Below are 19,677 nucleotides of genomic sequence, written 5' to 3' on the forward strand. Positions count from 1 at the left end.
TATCCTCATGAAATGCAGCTGTGCTTTTTAAGATTTGAGGGCCACAGAATCTCTGTACAAATATCACTGCAGCAACTCTTAAGTTGAAAGTTTTCCCCAAACCAACCATTGTGGGAATATGTCTTGACACATTTTTAATGAGGGCATGGTGGAGAATTCTGTAACATATTCATGTTAGAGACAATGCATTGTGTTTTTATATCATTCCAAAGTCAGTCCAGCTTAATCCTGAGATCTTGCTTTCCATTTTACGCAACCAAGACTTATCCATTACTGTGATTTAAAGATGCAATAGACCCATCCAGCCTGAAACTAGGATCACCGGATTGAAATGACTTGATATTCCTCTTGTGGAAAGCTTTTTTTTAAGATATCACTTAAAATGAGCAAGATGGTTTCCTATTAAAACATGTGTGCAGACATTCATACGTTCAGGATAACATCTCAATGGTTTCACACTTCTTTGACCATAGTCATGCCCATATAAAACTTAATTTGAATTCGCCATAGCTGAGATTTGTAGGCACTGTGACTTATAATTGTAAATACTTACCTAAACCTGAACTCGGATCACTGGATCCCAAGTCCTGAAAGCAGACCATTACACCATGTAACCAAATAAAAACACGAGTGTTAAGTTTTGAGTCGACCTAAACCCCTACTGAGGAGAGCTCAACAATGCAGCAGTGTTAGTGGTCATGTTGTTTACAGTTTTGAAAAGAACACATGTTGTCTTGCATTGGTGGTATAGTGGTGAGCATAGCTACCTTCCAAGCAGTTGACCCGGGTTCGATTCCCGGCTAATGCAGTGGGCCTCTGTTTCTTGAAATCAGTCATGAAGAGGTTTGATTTAGGGAGTAAATGGAACTTATCTCAAAAAGCAAAATCTTACATTGAAGTGCCCACCGTAACATCTGTCTTGATAGCCCCAAAACTGGACAAAAACGAGGATCCCTGTATAGAAGTTACTAGCAACTTTGTCACGTGGAAAGTGATATTTGTGACATCTCTTAACGTAAGCAACATCCACTTCTATTTAACATGTGCAGATACGTACTTAGGTTAAACGATAACATCGCATGGACTCCATACCATTTTAACAAGTTTAGTATTTAGAACTTGATTGGCATTGTCCACAACGGAGACTACTACTTTAAATTAAAGTTGTAAAGATCTCACTGAGTCTTGAAATGGGATCACTGGATTCAAAAGCACTGACCATTAGATTACATTACATTACAGTCATTTAGCCGATGCTTTTATCCAAAGCGACTTAAAATAAGTGCAATCAGGAGAACTACTAGTCATCAGAGGTCATAAGTGCATCTAAACAAGCGCCTAAGAGCAAAACCATTGCTAAAGTAAAAGTGCAAGAAAGAGATTTTTTTTTTTAAATGAGTGAATACAATAAGTGCTAAGAACAAGTAACAGGGTAGTAGTTCTTAAAGAGGTGAGTTTTCAACCTGCACCGAAAGATGGGCAGCAACTCCGCTGTCCTGACATCAGTGGCAAGTTCATTCCACCACTGTGGGGCCAGTACAGAAAAGAGCCCTGACAGGGTCGATCAGCAGCAAGGGCATCTGAGCGATGGGGCAACCAGGCGTCCTGAGGCAGCAGAGTGAAGTGGTCGGGCGGGGGTGTAGGGCTTGACCATGGTCTGGATTTAGGAAGGAGTTGTTCCTTTCACTGCCCTGTAAGCTAGCACCAGAGTCCTAAACTGGATGCGAGCAGCTGCTGGGAGCCAGTGTAGGGACATGAGAAGGGCAGTTGTGTGGGAGAACTTAGGGCGGTTGAACACCAGCCAAGCTGCAGCTTTCTGAACAAGCTCCAGAGGTCTGATGGCCGACGCTGGGGCGCCAGGAAGGAGGGAGTTGCCGTAGTCCAGCCAGGAGATGACCAGAGCCTGGATGAGCACCTGTGTGATCTCGTCGGTGAGGAATGGGCGAATCCTCCTGATGTAAGAGAGGAGAAATCTGCAGGAGCGAGCAACCGATGCAACGTTTTCATCAAGATTCCTCACAGTCCGATTTGGCGTCACCACGGTGTTGTCAATGGTGATGGCCAGGTCTCGGAGCGGGCAACCTTTCCCCGGGAGGAACATCAGCTCTGTCTTGTCCAGATTGAGCTTCAGGTGGTGTGTTGCCATTCCCCCCGAGATGTCAGTCAAGCACACAGCAATGCGTGTCTCTACTTGTGTGTCAGAGGGAGGAAAGGACAAGATCAAGTGGGTGTCATCGGCATGACAATGGTAAGAGAAGTCATGCGAGCGAATAACAGAACCCAGGGATGTTGTGTACAGGGAGTAAAGGAGAGGACCCTGAATCGAACCCTGCGGAACGCCTGTAGTCAGTCTTCGAGGCTCCGACACAGATTCCCTCCATGTCACCTGGTAGGAGCGACCCGTCAAGTAGGTTGCAAACATTGAGAGTGCAGAGCCTGTGACATCCAGCCCCTCGAGGGTAGAGAGGAGGATCTGGTGGTTTACTCTGTCGAACGCAGCTGACAGGTCCACGAGTATAAGGACAGAGGAGAGAGAGTTTGCTCTCGCAGAGTGCAGTAATTCTGTCACTGCAAGGAGGGCTGTCTCTGTCGAGTGACCCACCCTGAACCCAGACCGGTTGGGGTCCAGGAGGTTGTTCTGGTGGAGGCACAAAGAAAGTTGGTTAAAGACAGCATGTTCGAAAATTTTGGATAGAAAGGGTAGAAGGGAAATTGGTCTGTAGTTTTTGACGTCAGAGGGGTTAAGTGATGGTTTCTTGAGAAGGGGGGTGACTCTAGCAGTCTTGAAGGCAGATGGAAAGCATCCTGCCTGGAGGGAGGTGTTGATGAGATGGGTTAGATAGGGAAGGAGTTCAGGTGCTATAGACTGAAGAAGAGGGGAGGGGACCACGTCAAGGGAGCATGTGGTGGGGCGACTGGATGTTATGAGGTTTAGAACCTCGTCGGGGGAGAGGGGAGCGAGGTGGGATAGGGTGGGACATGGAGAGGTGAGGGAGAGTGCAGAGGGGGGAATAGTGCAAGCAGCACTAACCGGGTGGTGAGAAAAGGCGGATCGGATGTCATTTACCTTCTTGTCAAAGAAGTTAGCGAAGTCATCAGGGAGAAGGGAGGAAGTAGGAGGAGGAGGTGGGGGTTGAAGAAGTGTAGAGAAGGTTTCAAAGAGTTTCTTAGGATTAGAGGCAGAGGATAGGATTTTAGAGCGATGGAAGGCAGCCTTAGCAGCAGAAAGGGAGGAGGAGAAAGTGAAAAGAAGAGACTGGAAGTTGAGAAGGTCCTCTGGGAGTTTGCCTTTTCTCCATTTGTGCTCTGCCACTCTCAGGCTCCATCTGTCAGTACGTACTGAGTCGGTCAGCCAAGGGGCAGGTGGAGTTGGGTGTGCAGGCCTGGAGGTGAGGGGACAGAGATTGTCCAGAGAAGAGGAGAGGCTAGAGAGAAGATCAGTAGCAGTGTCAGGGGGTAAGAGAGAGAAAGATTCAGGTGTAGGGAGGATAGAGGTAACAGAGGAAGAAAGATCAGTGGCGGAGAGAGCGCGGAGGTGTCTATGGGTGGAAACTATGTGGGTAGGGGAAGGTGCTGAGGGGGGTGAAGAGAGGGAGAGAGAGTAGGACATGAAATAGTGGTCAGAGAGCTGGAGGAGAGTAACAGAGAGATTGGAAATAGGACAGTGTCTAGTAAAGATAAGGTCCAGCTGGTTGCCGGCCTTGTGGGTAGGAGGAGAGGGTGAGAGGTGAAGGTCAAAGGAGGAGAGGAAAGAGAGAAGAGGATCTAGCTTGTTAGTGTGGATGTTGAAGTCACCGAGAAGGATAAGTGCAGAGTCATCAACAGGGAAGTGCGAGACAAGTGTGTCAAGCTCCTCCAGAAACTCACCAAGGGGGCCTGGTGGGCGGTACACAACCACAATGGTGAGTTTGACTGGATAAGAGATAGTAACAACATGAAATTCAAAAGAGGGTGGAGAAAATTGTGGAATGGAAACAAGAGAGTATTTCCATTTCAGGGAGAGTAGCAGGCCAGTACCACCACCCCGCCTCCCAGCTCTGGGAGTGTGAGAAAAAGAGTACACATCAGACAGAGCTGCAGGTGTGGTAGTGTTTTCTGGCATGATCCAGGTCTCAGTTAGAGCAAGAAAGTTGAGGGAGAGCAAGGATGCGTAGCCTGAGATAAACTCAGCTTTCGGCACCGCAGACTGGCAATTCCAGAGCCCGCCGGTCACCACTTGCTCAACGCGAGTGGACAGAGTGGGACAGATGAGATTGGTAGGGTCACAGCACATAGGAGTGACTCAATGTCTATGCCAGCCCCGGGAAGAGGAAAGGACCGGAATGCAAAGGAAACACAGTCTATACTAGGTACACAAAATACAGATGACTGACCGGATCAAAAAAGAGCAGTCCGTGCTTGACGAAGTCTTGGCTTGAAAAAGTCGCGCTTGCCTTTGTTCACTCTAGCCTTTGGGCTTGTTTGCCTGACGCTTGGAAGCTGACGTTTCCAAGTAACAGCAGTGATCTAAAGAACACCGATTGCTAATTGTCTGCCATGAGTGCAGGCCACACCCTGGCCACTGAACACCCAATTGGCCAAAGAGGTACACTGAAAATAGACTTATTGCCCAGAAATGGGACACTTATGTAAAACTATCAAACCTCACACAATACTATTAAAACTGCAAACAGCAAGTTACCAAGGAATATATTTATAAGCTAAAAAGATAACGAAGTCAAAACAGCTAGTCAACAAGAAATATTTAAGGGCACACTAGGTGAAAAAACAGCTAAAGCTAGATTAAGTAAATAAGACAAGTAAGTAAATAGAATAAGAAGCTGCAGCTAGAATAAGACCCCACTAGGAACCAACAGCAGCAGATGTATAGAGAAAAGGACTAATACTCAAGCAGCTGGAATAAGACTAATTAGGGCTGGGCGATATGGCCTAAAAATAAAATCTCTGATTTTTTCACACCAAACTCGATTTACGATTTTAATCGATTTTTTTCCTTCTTCAAAACACACAACAAATAACAAAGAAATTATTCAAAACAAGTTTTGCTTTTATTTTGTTTTGATTTTCCCCTTTGGGATTTGAACAAAATTTCCCCTTAGGGTTAAAGTGCAACAAAACGCAAGTCTTGAAACAAGCGTGTAAACAAGATGGCAGGCCCTGCCATTGTAAACAACAGCAAAAATGTAACATTTCAGCACCTTTCTACTGGCTTCAAACAATGTCCCAACTTACTGGGACCTAATCTCCCAGTTTTGAAAACATACCTAAGAAAATGTTCACTTCTCTGACAGTGATACAGTGCACCTTCAAACCAATGTAAAAAAAAACATAAAAGTGCTTCCTCTTGAAAATAAAAAGTTTCTGATAAAACACTTTTTGAAAACATAAATTTAACATGTCATATTACATGCCATTACAAAAATAGATAATTTTCCCCATTGGGATTGATACAGTGCAAACAAAACTTTCATTTAAGTTCACATGTTGTGCATTTAAACAAAGGTGCCTCTTGTATACAAAAATTATTTTGTCCCTATTTTGAATCCTTGAATATGTATACAAAATCAAACATCTGCATGCATTGCATAGTCAACATCAAATTTTAGTAAATGTACAGGACATGAGGTGCATGCAATGCTGTCTTTAGTTTTTTGTTTTTTTTTTGTTTGTTTTTTTTGACAAGGAATACAAGCCTGTCTACTACCTCTGGCTTGAGGCATGCCCTGTTGCATGTAACAATGCCACCCCCCACACTAAAAGCCCTCTCTGACGGGGCACTTGTAGCAGGGATAGAAACGTATTTCTTGGCCAGATTACTGAGCAGTTTGGTTCGTGGCGCTTCCACCACTGAAGTGGATCAGTGTCTGGATCTGCCTCAGGGGTCAACAGGTAGGTTGCCAGCTCAGTCTCTATATTCCCTGCTTCTGACTGGTGGGGAGATGGCAGTGGCACATTCTTGAAGAAGGAAGCTAAAGTCATTTTCTTATTCGGTGGAGGCTGTGCTTCTTGACACACCTGCACAGCTAGACCAGGCTGCTGTGGTGTACTTTTTTCAGCAGGCACAGGCAGAGACATCAGCTCAGTGACAGCCCTTTTTTTGACTTGTTCCACCTTGCCTGGGTCAATGTAGGTTGTTCGGAACCTGGGGTCCATCAGTGAAGACATGTCTAAGAGTTCATCCGTCACAGGGTTGCTGTATTTGTCATCAAGGTACCGAAGAATGTTTGTTTTTATAGTTTCAGTGAGCTCGGTGTCTTCCTCCTCTGGCTGTAGGAGACTGGTTTTGAACAAATGGAGCACCGGTTTAATGTAGGAAACGCTAACATAAGCCTCCCCGGACAGGGCGTCAGTAAAGTCTTGGAGTGGTTTGACAGCTTTATTTATGGACTCTAAATCATCAATGTCTTGCCAAGTGGGCACGAGATGCCGACTTTTCTTATCTGAGCCTAGGACACGGGCTATGGCCTTCTCCTGTTCCAGAAATCTCTTATCATTTTTTGTCGTGAACCCCATCTGGTCGGAGACTCAGTTATTAGCTGATGAGGGGGTAGACCAAGCTCAGTCTGTACTTCACCCATCTCTCTTCTTTATTTCCAGCTATAGGAAAAGGCAGCAACAGCCTTTTTACAAACCCCAATGGCATGTTCAATCCGTGGGTCCTTCACACCATTCTCTGTATAATAAATAAATAAAGAAAACACAAACAAAACAATTTTTACTGTGGCATGAACTACATTCACACACTTATTCTTCAATGTGTCACAAGTCTTTTTACACATTTCAAGATTTTATTGATGCAAACGAAAGACACACACAAACACAGGGCATGTGTAACATTATGATGAATCGTGCCTGTACATTTAGAGTAAATGTATTAAATTGATTAAAATGCATTAATCATGAATTATGCATGTGAACATCATGCATTATGGGGGCTTGTAGTACCCAATGATGTAATAATTTCCTGATAATGTAATAAAACTCAATAATGTAATAAATGGTAAATAGTAAATGCAATAACATGTCCTGACTGGTATTGTAATAACATTTTTACTGATAAAGTAATATCTTATTATGTCACTGGGAATTAAATACATTTTCAGGTCGACCATTTTTTTCACATCACTTGAATATGTTACCTATAGCGTTGTGCAGTCTATGACCAAAGCACTGGAGGTTGGGCCACTCGTTGTCTTTGAGAGCTTTGATTATGTTGGTGCCAATGTCTGATGTCATACAGATGAGTCGGTCTTCAGCAAGGTTCCAGGAGTTCAGAGCACCTTTTAGCCCCTGGGCAATTATCTCACTTTTGTGATCCTCAGGGAAATACGCTGTTTGGAGACAGGCTTCGCAGAGTCCAGTTATTGTTGATAAAATGTACAGTCAAACTCATGTAGGGCTGCCTGGTTCGGCTGGACCATAAGTCTGTTGTGGTGGAATAAAACGACACCTCCTGCAGCTCTCTAGCGATCTTTTCCCGTGTGCAGTTGTACAGGTGAGGCAAGGAAACTCCGGCAAAATACTTGCAGCTTGGTAGTACATACTTGGGGTCGAAAGTTTTTAACATGTGGATAAACCCCAGCTTTTCCACAGTGTAAATGGAGACCATGTCTTTAGCCAAATGCACACTGGATTGAAACTGAATGAGGACAGACTTTTAAATCCCTGTGATGTTCTGGCCACACCCTGGCCACTTAACACCCAATTGGCCAAACAGGTACACTGAAAATAGGCCTATTGCCCAGAAACTGGTCAGTTATGTAAAACTCTATCAAACCTCACAGAATACTATTGAAACTGCAAACAGCAAGTTACCATATATTTATAAGCTAAAAGGATAACTAAGTCAAAACAGCTAGGCAACAATAAATATTTAAGGACACACTAGGTGAAAACAGCTACAGCTAGAATAAGTAAATAAAACAAGTAAATAGAATAAGACAGCTACAGCTAAAATAAGATCCCACTAGGAACCAACAGCAACAGATGTATAGACAAAAGGACTAATACTCAAGCAGCTTGAATAAGACTAGTAGCAACTTGTTAAGCAAGAAAGATGATACTTATTCTATACTAGATGAATCAGCAATTCAGAATCACTCCAGAAGTTAAAATGCACATTAGATCATGAAACTGAAATGTAGTAGATGAGTGGAAGGTCTTGGAGTAATTTTTGGGTAGACTGGAAAAACTACTCGAAGTCATGAGGATGTCCCTTTTAGAAAATAAATTAAATTTGTTAAATCAACTAAGTACAACGGTTGGAATAGCCAACATAATGTATTTTTAAATGCTCACTCAAAGACAGCAACTCCTTAGGTCATAGAGAAAACCTATAGCAACAAGGATGGCATCTGAACACACTTGTGTAGAACACAATGGATCAGCAGTCCATCACCTAAACCACTCCATCACCATGTCTTCAGAAGCGGGATTTTTGCAACATGCTGTACACATAACGCTTATGAACCTGAAATCAAGTATCATTGACGGCTTACATCACAACACAAAAAATAATTTTCTTATTGCTAAATAGAGACTCATAACATTGTCCTGACTTTGACAAAAGTGATTTTATCGCCATACTTCATTAACTTCCTCCAAGCCACTGCCCCACTAGTCTCTCACTCTACTTAAAACCTGCACAAGGGGCACTATTGAGCAGATAGCGACTAAGGACGTTCCACGTAGCTGTCAACATTCAATGGAGACCTTTTGCACCAAGCAAGTCATGCTTACATACTTGGCAATTGTAGTTTAGATTTCTTTCAGTTCAAAGCAAAACTTAATTGGTTAAAACTGAAGACCTCAGCAAACACCAAACAGCGGGCAATTGCAAAATTGCTGAAGGGCCCCCCCCCCCACCCGCAACCTAGTACAGAAAAGCTGGGACGGAGAAAAAGAAGCGGAAAACAAAAACAAAAGCATCTTTTGTAATGTGGAAGGACCCGCGGGGGTCTGCGGAGCTGTCACAGTGTGATTGTAAATATCACTTTTATGGGATCAAATTGGGGATTTGAGGTCCAGATAGACTTGTTTCTCATTCAATATTACATGTGGGTCATCAGTTTGTATCTCGAAATATATTGTGCGTGCATACGTGCATGTGTGCGTGTTTGTGTGTGTGCATGTGTATGTGTGTGCGTGTGTGTGTGTGTGTGCGTGTGTGTGTGTGTATGAGTGCAGGCAGGCACATATGAATGTATGGACACGTTAGTATTACTGCATTCACAATGAGTATTTTGGGTGTGCAATGGTGTGTGTGTGTTTGAATGTATGAGTGTGTGTTTGTGTATGTGTATGTGTGTGTGTGCACACGTATGCACCCACGCGCGCACACGTGCACACACACACACACACCCCCGTGCGCGGGCGGGCATGTTTCGGTGTTTGGGATTTTGTCGCGAGTTTGAGGGGCCTCGTGCAGCTGGGTTTCAGAGGAGCGCTTGGCACACTCCATCTCACATTAGATCTGTGCTCACTGGTGTGTGTTCTTTTCCAATAAACTCCAATCTAAAACTGAATACAGAAGATGTGTCCTGCAGACGACTAAATGGAAAGAGCCAGGTGAGAGATGGAGGAGGAGAGTGATAGACGAGGGGAGAGAGAGACAGCGTTGGAGGGAGGGGGGAAAAAAAGAGAAGGCGTGAGATAAAAATGAAAGAAGGCGAGAGTCTCGCAGGTGTACTGCCTCAAAATCCCCCTCTGCCCACACCCCCTTGTTTCTCTCTCTCTCTCCCCCTCTCTCTTCTCTGCTGGTAAATGTCAACTTTTGAGTCGACCAAAACCCCTACTGGGGAGAGCTCAAAAAGGCAGTAGTGTTAGTGGTCATGCTGTTTACGGTTTTCAAAAGCAGCCATGTTGTCTTGCATTGGTGGTATAGTGGTGAGCATAGCTGCCTTCCAAGCAGTTGACCCGGGTTCGATTCCCGGCCAATGCAGTTGACTGGTTTCTTGGAATCAGTCATGAAGAGGTTTAATTTAGGGAGTAAATGGAACTTATTTCAAAAAGTAAAACCTTAGGTTGTAGTGCCCACTGTAACATCTGTTTTGATAGCCCCAAAACTGGACAAAAATGAGGATCACTGGATTGAAGTGACCAGCAACTTTGTCCTTTGGAAAGCGATATTTGTGACATCTTTTAATATAAGCAGGATCAACTTCTATTTAACATGTGCAGATACGTACTTAGGTTAAACGGTAACATCACATGGACTCCATACCATTTTAACAAGCTCATTGGCATTGTCCACAATTGAGACTACTACTACTACTTTTGGCTACTCCCGTTAGGGGTCGCCACAGTGGATCATTCGTTTCCATTTCTTCCTGTCTTCTGCATCTTCATCTGTCACACAAGCCATCTGCATGTCTTCCCTCACCACATCCATAAACCTCCTCTTTGGCCTTCCTCTTTTCCTCTTCCTTGGCAGCTCCATATTCAGCATCCTTCTCCCAATATACCCAGCATCTCTCTTCCACACATGACCAAGCCATCTCAATCTTGCCTCTCTTGCTTCGTCTCGAAAACCGTCCAACTTTAGCAGTCCCCCTCGAATATAATCATTCCTAAACCTGTCCTTCTTCATCACTCCCAGTGAAATTCTTAGCATCTTCAACTCTGCCACCTCCAGCTCTGCCTCCTGTCTTTTCGTCAGTGCCACTTTCTCCAAATCATATCACATAGCTGGTCTCACAACTATCTTGTAAACCTTCCCTTTAACTCTTGCTTGCAACCTTCTGTCGCAAATCACTTCTGACACTCTTCTCCACCCACTCGACACTGCCTACACTCTCTTCCTCACTCTCTGTTACTTTGGACAGTTGACCCCAAGTATTTAAACTTATATGCCTTCGTCACCTCTACTTGCATCCTCACCATTCCGCTGTCCTCCCTCTCATTCACGCATAGGTATTCCGTCTTGCTCCTACTGACTTTCATTCCACTTCTCTCCAGTGCATACCTCCACCTCTTCAGGCTCTCCTTAACCTACATCCTACTCTCGCTACAGATCACAATGTCATCCACAAACATCATTGGAGACTCTTGCCTGATCTCGTCCGTCAACCTGTCCATCGCCACTGCAAACAAGAAAGGGCTCAGAGCAGATCCTTGATGTAATCCCACCTCCAACTTGAACCCATCTGTCATTCCAACCGCACACCTCACCATTGTCACACTTCTCTCATACATATCCTGCACCACTCCTACATACTTCTCTGTAACCCCCGACTTCCTCATACAATACCACACCTCTTCTCTCGGCACCCTGTTGTATCCTTTCTCTAAATCTACAAAGACACAATCTAACTCCTTCCGGCCTTCTCTTTACTTCTAAATCAACATTCTCAAAGCAAACATGACATTTGCGGTGCTTGTTTGTGGCATGAAACCACACTGCTGTTCGGTAATCGTCACCTCTCCTCTTAACCTAGCTCATTGTCCACAATTGAGACTACTACTCTAAATTAAAGCTGTAAAGCTCCCACTGAGTCTTGAAATGGGATATCTGGATTCAAAACCACTGACCATTATATCATGTAACTAGAAGAACCCCGCTACAATGTAGTGGTTTGGTTATCCACCCGTCTAAATCTCCCTCCTCTTCATCCTGCCAGCTACCCGCCTTCCCCCTGCCCCTAAACCCCCCCCCCACTTCAACTCCCTCCCCCCAAATGCTCAGAATCATCTGAAATGCCGAGAAAAGTGGTTTTTAGCCATTTTTAGAAAATGCACATTTTGCATATTTATGCATAGTTATGCATAATTTTAATTTTCTGCTATTTTTTATAGGTGCCCCTGATCATCCCCAATAACCTCCAAAAAGAATCAAGGCCCCAAGTGCTTTAGTTTGGCCGTTTATAGACTCTCACACAGACACACACCACACACCAGACACACATTGTGAAAATACGGGAGTAGATGGAAATGTCAGCGATGAGTGGAAGATCTTGGAGTAACTTTTGAGTAGATTGGAAAAACTACTCGAAGCAGCAGTCATGAGGATGTCCCATTTAGGGACTAAATTAAATATGTTTTAACAACTAAGTACATCGGTTGGAATATTCAACATAATGTCTTTTTAAATGCTCACTCAAAGACAGCAACTCCTTAGGTCATAGAGAAAACCTATAGCAACAAGGATGGTATCTGAACACACTTGTGTAGAACACAATGGCTCAGCAGTCCATCACCTTAACCACTCCATCACCATGTCTTCAAAAGCGGGATTTTTGCAACATGCTGTACATATAACGCTTATAAATTTGACATCAAGTATTATCGATGGCTTACATCAAAACACAAAAAATATTTTTCTTACTGCCAAATAGAGACTCATAACATTGTCCTGACTTTGACAATAGTGATTTTATCTCCTTACTCATTAACTTCCTCCAAGCCACTGCCCCACTAGTCTCTCACTCTACTTAAAACCTGCACAAGGGGCACTATTGAGCAGATAGCGACAAAGGACGTTCCACGTAGATGTCAACATTCAATGGAGACCCTTTGCATCCAGCAAGTCATGCTTACATACTTGTCAATTGTGGTTTGGATTTCTTTCAGTTTAAACTAAAACTTATTTGGTCAAAATTGAAGACCTCAGGAAAGACCAAACAGCAGGCAATTGTAAAATCTATCCTCATGATATGCAGCTGTGCTTTTTAAGATTTGGGGCCATGGAATCATTGAACTAATATCACCGCAGCAACTGTCTTAAGTTGAAAGTTTTCCCCAAACCAACCATTGTGGGAGTATGTCTTTGACACGTTTTTAATGTGGGCACAGTGAAGGTCTCGACTGAATTCTGTAACATATTCATGTTAGAGACAATGCATTCTGATTTTACGTCACTCTAATGTCAGTCCGGCTTAATCCTGAGATTTTACTTTCTATTTTACACAACCAGAATTTAGCCATTACTGTGAGTTAAAGATGCAATAGACCCATCCAGCATGAAACTAGGATCACTGGATTGAAGTGACCTGCAATTTCTCTTGTGGAAAGCGTTTTTCATGACATCACTTAAAATGTGCAAGACAGTTTTCTATTAAAACATGTGTGCAGACATTCATACATTCAGAATAACATCTCAATGGCAATATTTGTGACATCTCTTAACATAAGCAAGATCAACTTCTATTTAACGTGCAGATACGTACTTAGGTTAAATGATAACATCATATGGATGCCATACCATTTTAACAAGCTCAGTATTTGGAACTTGATTGGCATTGTCCACAATTGAGACTTTTACTACTACTACTATTTTCGGCTGCTCCCATTAGGGGTCACCACAGTGGCTCATCCGTTTCCATTTCTGCCTGTCTTCTGCATCTTCTTCTGTCACACCAGCCACCTGCACGTCTTCCCCCACCACATACATAAACCTCCTCTTTGGCCTTCCTCTTTTCCTCTTCCTTGGCAGCTCCATATTCAGCATCCTTCTCCCAATATACCCAGCATCTCTCTTCCACATATGTCCAAGCCATCTCAATCTTGCCTCTCTTGCTTTGTCTCCAAACCATCCAACTTGAGCAGTCCCTCTAATATAATAATTCCTAATCCTGTCCTTCTTCGTCACTCCCAATGAAAATCTTAGCATCTTCAACTCTGCCAGGCAAAATCTTTGGTTGCAGTGCATATACACTACCGTTCAAAAGTTTGGGATCACCCAAACAATTTCGTGTTTTCCATGAAAAGTCACACTTATTCACCACCATATGTTGTGAAATGAATAGAAAATAGAGTCAAGACATTGACAAGGTTAGAAATAATGATTTGTATTTGAAATAAGATTTTTTTTACATCAAACTTTGCTTTCGTCAAAGAATCCTCCATTTGCAGCAATTACAGCATTGCAGACCTTTGGCATTCTAGCTGTTAATTTGTTGAGGTAATCTGGAGAAATTGCAGCCCACGCTTCCAGAAGCAGCTCCCACAAGTTGGATTGGTTGGATGGGCACTTCTTTGAGCAGATTGAGTTTCTGGAGCATCACATTTGTGGGGTCAATTAAACGCTCAAAATGGCCAGAAAAAGAGAACTTTCATCTGAAACTCGACAGTCTATTCTTGTTCTTAGAAATGAAGGCTATTCCATGCGAGAAATTGCTAAGAAATTGAAGATTTCCTACACCGGTGTGTACTACTCCCTTCAGAGGACAGCACAAACAGGCTCTAACCAGAGTAGAAAAAGAAGTGGGAGGCCGCGTTGCACAACTGAGCAAGAAGATAAGTACATTAGAGTCTCTAGTTTGAGAAACAGACGCCTCACAGGTCCCCAACTGGCATCTTCATTAAATAGTACCTGTTAGAGCCTGTTTGTGCTGTCCTCTGAAGGGAGTAGTACACACCGGTGTAGGAAATCTTCAATTTCTTAGCAATTTCTCGCATGGAATAGCCTTCATTTCTAAGAACAAGAATAGACTGTCGAGTTTCAGATGAAAGTTCTCTTTTTCTGGCCATTTTGAGCGTTTAATTGACCCCACAAATGTGATGCTCCAGAAACTCAATCTGCTCAAAGAAGTGCCCATCCAACCAATCCAACTTGTGGGAGCTGCGTCTGGAAGCGTGGGGTGCAATTTCTCCAGATTACCTCAACAAATTAACAGCTAGAATGCCAAAGGTCTGCAATGCTGTAATTGCTGCAAATGGAGGATTCTTTGACGAAAGCAAAGTTTGATGTAAAAAAAATCTTATTTCAAATACAAATCATTATTTCTAACCTTGTCAATGTCTTGACTCTATTTTCTATTCATTTCACAACATATGGTGGTGAATAAGTGTGACTTTTCATGGAAAACACAAAATTGTTTGGGTGATCCCAAACTTTTGAACGGTAGTGTATATATGGTAGGGAAAGTGCTCAACAAATAAGGAGCAAAACAATCCAGTGAGCCAAGTAAATATATATATATATATATATATAATCCAGTGAGTCAAGTAAATTTTTTAAGAGACACTACAAGTCTGTTTCATGCCAGAAGCAATCATCAGCTTTTATGGCATGAAACACTCTTGTACTGTCTCAAAGAATTTACTTGAATCACTGGATTATTTTGTTCCTTATTTGTTGAGCACTTTTCCTGCCTTTGAGTGTTTCTTTTAACAAAGTTATATACATATATGTATGATTTTTTTTTTAACACCAACTTTCTTAAAGGTGAACTGTTCTTATATTATGTTTACTTGTTCTCTATACTCATAAAATTGAGCTGCGGAGTTGTTGGTGCCATGGTAGAGTACTGTAGTTAGGAGGTGTGCACTAGAGCAGTGTTTCCCAACCCAGCCCTCAAGGAACACCTATCCTGCAGATTTGTAGTTAATCAACCAATCAGCGATGAATTATGTCAGATGTTGCACACCTTGCATAATTAAGTGCTGTGAGATGATTGGTTGAGTAAGTACAAGCAGGGCTACCTATGCAGGGTTACAATGAAAATCTGCAGGATAGGTGTTCCTTGAGGACTGGGTTGAGATTGGGATCCCGCAAGTCCAGCGGGACCCAACGCAAATCTCGCGGGAGCGGGAGGTTTTAACTTTGCTGCAGGCGGGAGCAGGCGGTCAAAAAATGAACTACCGTCTTTGGCATTCCCACGGATTTGTTTTCATTAAGTCATTCGCTGACTATATAATTAGGTCCATAAGTATTTGGACAGTGACGCAATATTTGTAATTTTCCCTCTGTACACCACCACAGTGGATTTCAAATGAAGTAACCAATATGTGATTGAAGTGTGGCCTTTCAGCTTTAATTTAAGGGGTTGGATTATTGCATTAACCGTTCAGGAATTACAGCCAGTTTTATATATGGTCACCCCATTTTCAGAGGATCAAAAGTAATTGGACACTTGACAACAAGTGGTTTCATGGGCAAGTAAGACCTTTTCCATCATTACGCCATGACAAATTAAGCAGAGAAAAGGTCTGGAGTTCATTCCAAGTATTTACATTTGCATTTGGTAGCTGTTCATCGGAACTCTCAACATGAAGTCCATAGAGGTGTCAATACAAATGATGGAGACCATCATTAGGCTGAAAAAGCAATCTATCAGAACGATAGTAAACACTTCAGGAGTGGCCAAATCAACATTTTGGTACATGCACTGGCAAGCTCAGAACACCAAAAGGCTAGGAAGACCACAGAACACATCTCCAGTGGATGATCGCATAATTCTTTCCCTAGTGAAGACAAACACATTCACAACATCTAGTGAAGTCAAAAACACTCTTGAGAGGTAGGGGTATCATTGTCCAAGTCTACAATCAAGAGACACCTGCATGAAAATAAATACAGAGCGTTTATGACCAAGTGAAAACCACTGGTGTCACTTAAGAACGGGAAGGGCAAAATCTAAAAACCAACCCAGTTCTGGAACAAGGTTCTTTGGACAGATGAAGCAATGACTAACTTGTACCAGAAGGATGGGAAGAGGAAAAGCGTGGAGAACAAAAGGAACAGCTCATGATTCTCAGCATACCATATCATCTGTCAAATGGTGGAGGTAGTGTTATGAAAATGGGCATGTATGGTTGTCAATGGAACTTGATCATTGGTGTTTATTGATGATGTGACTACTGACAGAAGTAGCAGGATGGATTGTGATGTTTATAAGGATATACCATTTGCTCAGATTTAGCCAAATGTCACAAAACTGAGAGAACGGCGCTTCACACTGCAGATGGATAATGACACAAAACAAGCTGAGAAAGCAACCCAAGAGTCTCTCAAGGCAGAAAAGTGGAATATTCATCAGTGACCAAGTCAGTCACCTGACCTCAATCCAATTGAGCATGCTTTTTTTTCACTTGCTGTAATGGCCAAAAGACCCACAAACAACCAGCAACTGAAGGCAGCTGCCGTTAAGTCTTGGCAGAACATTTCAAAGGAGGAAACTCAGAATTTGAAGATGTCGATAGACTTCAGACAGTCATTGACTGCAAAGGATTTTCCTCCAAACATTAAATATAATTGTTATAATCATAGTTATGTTTGTTTGTCCAATTACTTTTGAGGCTTTGAAAATGGGGTGACCCTGTATACCCATGGCTATAATTCCTGAACAGTTAATGCCATATTTTTATCCAACCTCTTAAATCAAAGTTGAAAGTCTACTCTTCAATCATATCTCAAATACTTCATGTCAAATCCACTGTGGTGGTATAAAGGGGCAAAATTAAAAATATTGTGTAACTTTCCAAATACTTATAGACCTAACTGTATACTGACAACGTGCAGTCCAAGCAATTTGCCAGTTTTATTTTCCATCCATCCAGCCATCCATTATCTGAACCGCTTATCCTGCTCTCAGGGTCCCAATTTATTTGTCTCTCATACTGTCAATGTACTGTTGTTTTTTTGGTGATGCTGTTGTCTTATTGCATTGTAAATTCTATGTTGTTGCTGTTACAGGTTGAGGGAGGGGGGTGCGTGGGGTTATATTGGTAATGACCTGTAACTATCACAAAATCTGAATAAAGATATATTAAAAAAAACATCAATCTTGTTGAATTCAGATCAATGTTGGTCTGATCTGTCAAGTCCTGGTAAGTCAAGAGTACTCTTTATACGTGTTTGAGTTGGTACCAGTTATGTGACTGGCACGATCCTACAACAGAGCAGATAGTTCAACCACCGTGTCAGTGGCAATGTGGATCCGGGTTGCTGGGAATCAAGCTGGGTGGCTCGCCATGTACTGGAATCTCTGGGTTGTCCTCACGGATCTTCTCACTCAATAAAAGACCTGACCTGCATGTAGAAACAGGCTTGTAGTCTCTGCTCTTGTTCTTTATGACTAATCTCCCTCCTATGTTCTCTTTTGTTGTACAACACCATACCAGATCATAAAACCAACTAAGCTCTGCTAAGTGCAAATATTTTACATATTGAAAATTATTCTCTAGTTCAAATTCTCAACCTATTTTAGAATTATTTTGCTCTAACCAAATATATGCTTAGCATGTTTTGACACAATACAAATACCAACATGAAATTAGAATTAAACTGCTTCAGCTTAATCAATATTTCATCCATCCATTATCTGAACCACTTATCTTGCTCTCAGGCATGCTGGAGCCTATTTCCAGCAGTCATTGGGTGGCAGGCAGACAGACACCCTGGACAGGCCGCCATGCCATCACAGGGCACAGAGAGAGAGAGAGAGAGAGACCAAGGTTGGACTACCCCGGGGCTCGAACCCAGGACCTTCTTACTGTGAGGCGACTGCGCTAACCACTGCCGCCAGATTTTGGAGCGTGTCTGTGGGAATTTTTGCCCATCCATCCAGAAGAGCATTTGTGAGGTCAGGCACGGATATAAAGATCTTAAACATTAACATTGAACCAGAAGTCTTTCTCTTTCAGTAAATAGCAAAATTGCAATTGTATTTCTCTGTAGACACACAGTACCTATTTCACCACTTGAGCAAGCACAACTTTTAGTAATGCTTTTAGCAGTAACACTAAAACTAAAATTCGTAGTTCACCATGTCTTATCAAAGATACTGCTTGACAAGTCATTTAATCGTCGTAACAATGTGAGTGATGGTCTCCATATTAGAAGACATTCCCGTTTCTCTCTCTCTTTCTCTTAGTAACATAGTGAATATGACACTTATTCTTTAAACATCAAAACCGTTTCCCATCAGACACTTCAACATTCACAACATCACAGTAAAATGCTACAACGGTTTGGCATGGTAGTAGCTTCTTAGCTAACAAAAAAAAGTTAGTGGGAAGCTAGCTTTAGCTTACCGAGGCACGTGACGTGCAACTAATAATTACGATGAACGATGAAATTCTGTCGATCTCGGGGCTTCTGCAGGGAAACAATTTGAATATTATCTGATATCTGCACGACTTCAATACCCGTTTTGACTTAGTTTATACTGTTTCTCAACTTTTTCTCAAGTTCAAGGTTGTAAACGAATCAACCAGTTGCAGCTCAACATGGCGACTCATCTCGAAGGAATCTGCGTCACGAAAACCCTTGCGCTGGTAAAGTGCACCGCAAACTTCCGGTTATAACGTCGCAGTAAACTTCCGGTTGATTTACTAAGGGGTGTGAATGGGTGAAACGGAAAAGTAACAGAAATAAAAGCATTAACTTAGAATTTAAGTTAATAGTTCAGTTGTTTATAACTTTCTTCATTTCTAATTTATCCCATTTGTTCAGCGGGGTTACAGTTACTTTTCTCAACTTTGAAAAATATTCTTATATCCATTTCGAGGTTTGGTTGATTCGCGCGCAGCAAAAACAACGTACCGATTGAACATACCTTACCCTACTGACATTCGCGAGACAGCCGCTGATGCAACACGTGAAGGAAACGTGCAAAACAGATATGATTGGCTTCAGAGGGATCTTTCCATTTTTGGAAGAGGGTAATTGACAAAGGCTGAAGGAGTATCAAGATTGGTTTATCCTACCTTGTCACTCTATGTTAATGATGTGCTCTGTAAAGAAGTTAATAATGTAACGCGCATGGATAAGAACACACGCTGGCCGCTGGCTCGCGGTTCTGACCCTTTAGTCTAGCGGTTAGCGATGTCTCCTGCGGTGCGGGCGATACAAGATCGCTTCCCGGCCGCGGCAGTTCCTGTGGTTGCGTTGTCCCCCGAATTCGCTACTATAATCTATTTATCAAATTTGTATGGAAAAACAGACACCATTACCTT

General features: G+C 42.5%; 2 non-coding genes across 2 annotated transcripts; both read left to right on the plus strand.

Annotated features, from left to right (window-relative positions):
• The first annotated feature begins 736 nt into the window (after positions 1-736).
• Positions 737-808, plus strand: trnag-ucc (transfer RNA glycine (anticodon UCC)). Its single transcript has one exon. It is a non-coding gene; the product is annotated as a tRNA-Gly (tRNA).
• Positions 809-9,868: 9,060 nt separating this feature from the next.
• Positions 9,869-9,940, plus strand: trnag-ucc (transfer RNA glycine (anticodon UCC)). Its single transcript has one exon. It is a non-coding gene; the product is annotated as a tRNA-Gly (tRNA).
• The last annotated feature ends 9,737 nt before the right edge of the window (positions 9,941-19,677 follow it).

This window comes from Lampris incognitus, chromosome 2 (assembly GCF_029633865.1).
Source record: "Lampris incognitus isolate fLamInc1 chromosome 2, fLamInc1.hap2, whole genome shotgun sequence".
In the NCBI taxonomy this organism is placed as follows: Eukaryota; Metazoa; Chordata; class Actinopteri; order Lampriformes; family Lampridae; genus Lampris; species Lampris incognitus.